Genomic DNA, 3,835 nt, shown 5'->3' on the forward strand with positions numbered 1-3,835 from the left:
GAGTCACCTCTCATCCGCTACCCCCAATCTAACCTCACTGTCCGAGGATCTGGTTGCACCCTCTGCCCTGCCGCCTCCAGGGACCGTGCGCCCCGGGCTGACCCCCCAGACTCACCCTTGTCCCTCCAGACTCACCCTTGTCCAATCTGTACCGTGCCCAGTTCCAGGAGGACACCTCCTGCTAATCAGACGACTGCCTTCCGCCCGGGTCGAGAAGTCTCCTGTTGCGTGGCCCCAGGGGAGTTTTGAGTCCCTGCGCCTCCTCTCCGGTGCTCCTCGCTCTGCGCGCCTGCTGGTGGTGTGGGACGCGACAGGATGCCGGCGGCTACCGGGCTGTCCTTCCCTCCAGAAGCGAAAGGCGGCGTGCGCTGCGCCTGCGCCCCGCCCCTGCACATATCCGCGCAGGCAGCGTGTTGGACTGCTGTTTCCGTCTTGCGCGATCTAGAAGCCACGGCGCCGAGGCTGAGACGAGGGCGGGAAAGTCTGAGACGCCTGGGAGCTTTTCACATGGTTCCTGTCGCCAACCGCCAGGTTCACTAGCGATGGCTCCCTAGACCCCCTTCCTAGGCAGCGCTTAGAGCTTGGGATTCAGAAAACAGTATGTTTCAGGGAACTGCTATAACTAGGACACAGTATGGGAAAGAGTGGATGAGCAAAAAAACTGTGTGAGCCAGCGAGGTTCTTGAGTCTGCTTCTCTGTGCTTGAGAATATTGGCCGGGGGGGGGGGGGGGGCGGAAGGTGAGGGAAGAGATATTGTCCCCCTAAGTGAGAAAAAACATCACTTCCTCCTCTAAAGTCATTACAGTGCTTTCTGTTATAGTGTGAGACATATTTTATTAAAGTTAGCTGTGTCCCCAGCTAGAAAGTCTAATTGAGTTCATTCATTTACTCATTAGACTATTTTCCTCTGAAAAGGCAGAACTGGGTTGTATGAAAAGACTTTCTGGATTGGAAAGGCAGGGGTGGAGGATGCCTGGGGTGTTTGTTCATTCATTTATTTGTCCCTGCTATGGTTCTCCGTCGACTGCATCATCAGTTTTCTTCTTATCTTAGGTCGATTTCCCTAGAAGCCAAGTCTGAGAAAGAGAGTTAGGCACATATAATCTATTGAAGGGAGGCTGTCACGATAGAGTGGACTGCGACAGGGAAATATAAAAGCTAAGCAAGGATGTGGTCCCAGCAGAGACCTGCTTCAGCCAGATTCCATGGGGAGGTTTGCAGCATGAAGCCCTGGAGTGATACTTGCCTTCCATTATGCACAGGAGAGATCCCATGTTAGGTCATGAAAAGTCTTAACAAATTTAAGATTAAAATCATGCCCGGTATCTTTTCTGATCACAATGGAATGAAGCTAGAACTCAATAACAGAAGGAAAATTGGAAAATTCACAAATATGTGGAAATTAAACAGCTGTTGAACAATAATTGTGTCAAAGAAGAAATCAAAAGAAAATTGGGAAATTCCTGAGACAAATGAAAATGACACATAACATATCAAAACTTGTGCAAAAGCGGTACTAAGAGAGAAGTTCATACTGATAATACCTACATTAAAAAAGGAGAAAGATCTCAAATAAATAGCTTTGTAACTAACTTTATACCCAAGGAACTAGAAAAAGGAGAACAAACTAAGCCCAAAGTTAGAAGAAGAAGAAAAAAAAAATATATATATGTATTAGAGCAGAAATAAATGAAATAAAAAAGAGAACAATAATAGAAAACAATCAGTGAAACTAAGAGTTGTTTTTTTTGTTTTAAGCAAAGATACATGAAATTGATACTCTTAGACTAAGGGAAAAATAAAGAAAATTCAAATAAATAAAATTATAAATGAAAGACAGTGTAATTGATATCACAGAAATAAGAATGATCATAAGAGACTATGATGAATAATTATATGCCAATGAACTGGATTACCTAGAGGAAATGGATAAATTCCTAGAATCATATCAATCATATCAAGAAATAGAAAGTTGAACAGACCTATAATTAGTATGGAGATTGAATCAGAAATCAAAAACCTCCCAACAAAGCAGAACCCAGGACTAGATGGCTTCACTGGCAAATTCTACCAAACAGTTAAAGAATTAACACCAATCCTTCTCAAAGTCTTGCAAAAATTTGAAGAGAGAACACTTCCAAATTCATTTTATGAGGCCAGAATGACCCTGATACCAAAGCCAAATAAAGATACTGTAAGAAAAGAAATTTATAAGTCAATATCCCTGATGAATATAAATGCAAAAAATCCTCAACAAAATACTAGCAAATCAAATTCAATTGCATGTCAAAGAATCATACACCATGACCAAGTGGGATTCATTCCTGAGATGTAAGAATGGTTCAACATATGAAAATCAATTAATGTAAAATACCATATTAACAAAATAAAGGATAAATAATAGATGTAGGAGAAGCATTTCACAAAATTCAATACTCTTTTCATGATAAAACTCTCAACGAAGCAGGAATAGGATGAAATTATCTCAACATAATAAAGACCATTCGTCATGCACCCTGAACAAGCCCTATCCCATCTGATCTCAGAAGCTGAGCAGGGTCGGGCCTCGTTAGTACTTTCTAGATGGGAGACCACCTAGGAAGACCAGTGCTGTAGGTATAAAAAAAAAAATAATAAAATAAAATAAAATACTTAAAAAAAAATAAAAAATAAAGACCATTAATCACAACCATAGCTAACATTATACTCAATGGTGAAAACTGAAAGCTTTTCTTCCAAGATCAAGAATAAGGCAAGGATGTCCATTCTCTTCTATTCAACATAGGAGTGGAGGTCCCAGCCCAAGCAATTGGGCAAGGAAAAGAAATAAAATGCATGCAAATGGGAAAGGAAGAAGTAAAATTGTCTGTTTGCAGACAACATGATCTTCTATATAGAAAACCCCAAAGACTCTATTTAAAAAACTATTAGAACTAATAAACAAATTTAGTGTAGTTGCAGGATACAAAATAAACATACTAAAATCAGTTATGTTCCTATTCTAACAACAAACTATCTGAAAAGGAAATTAGGAAAACAATCCCATTTATAATAGCACCAAAAAGAATAAAATACTTAAGAATAAATTAATTAAGGAGGTGAAAGAATGGTACACTGAAAATTACAAAACCTTGATGAAGGAAATTAAACAAGACACAAATGAATGGAAAGGCATCCCATGTGCATAGATTGGAAGACTTAATGTTGAAAAATGTCCATACTATCCCAAACAATGTACAGATTCAATGTAATCCCTATCAAAATCCCAAAGTCATTTTTTACAGAAACAGAAGAACAATTCTAAAATTAATATGGAACCACAAAAGATCATGAATAGACAAATTACTCTTGAAAAAGAAGGACAAAACTAGAGGAATCACACTTTCTGATTTCAAAATATATTACATAGCTACAATAATCAAAACAGTGTAGTACTGGCAAAAAAGGCCAACAAATAGATCAGTGGAACAGAAGAGAGAGCCCAGAAAGAAATCCATACAAACTCTATATCCACATGCAAAAGAATTAAATTGGACTTTTATCTTACACCACATACAAAAAAATCAACCCAAAATGGGTTGAAGAATTGAACACGAGAACTGAAAGTATAAAAATTCTAGAAGAAGACATAAGGGAAAAACTTTGTGACATTGTCCTGGCATTGATTTAATGAATATGGCGCCAAGACCACAGGTAACAAAAACAAACAAGTAGGATTATATCAGACTAAAACATTTCAGGACAACAAAACAAACAATCAATAGAGTGAAAAGACAACCTATGGAATGGGAGAAAATATTTTCAAACCATATATTTGATAAGGTGTTAATCTCC

The 3,835-nt window shown here is 38.7% G+C and overlaps 1 protein-coding gene across 1 annotated transcript in view; it reads right to left on the reverse strand.

Annotated features, from left to right (window-relative positions):
• The window catches only part of MLKL (mixed lineage kinase domain like pseudokinase), a 20,503-nt gene extending 20,140 nt beyond the window's left edge, over positions 1 to 363 (reverse strand). The window contains exon 1 of the mRNA XM_023523171.1: positions 136 to 363. The gene's annotated coding sequence lies outside the window, so the exon portion shown is untranslated. The remainder of the gene's footprint in view (positions 1 to 135) is intronic.
• Positions 364 to 3,835: the final 3,472 nt, after the last annotated feature.

This window comes from Pteropus vampyrus, unplaced genomic scaffold, assembly GCF_000151845.1.
Source record: "Pteropus vampyrus isolate Shadow unplaced genomic scaffold, Pvam_2.0 Scaffold379, whole genome shotgun sequence".
NCBI lineage: Eukaryota > Metazoa > Chordata > Mammalia > Chiroptera > Pteropodidae > Pteropus > Pteropus vampyrus.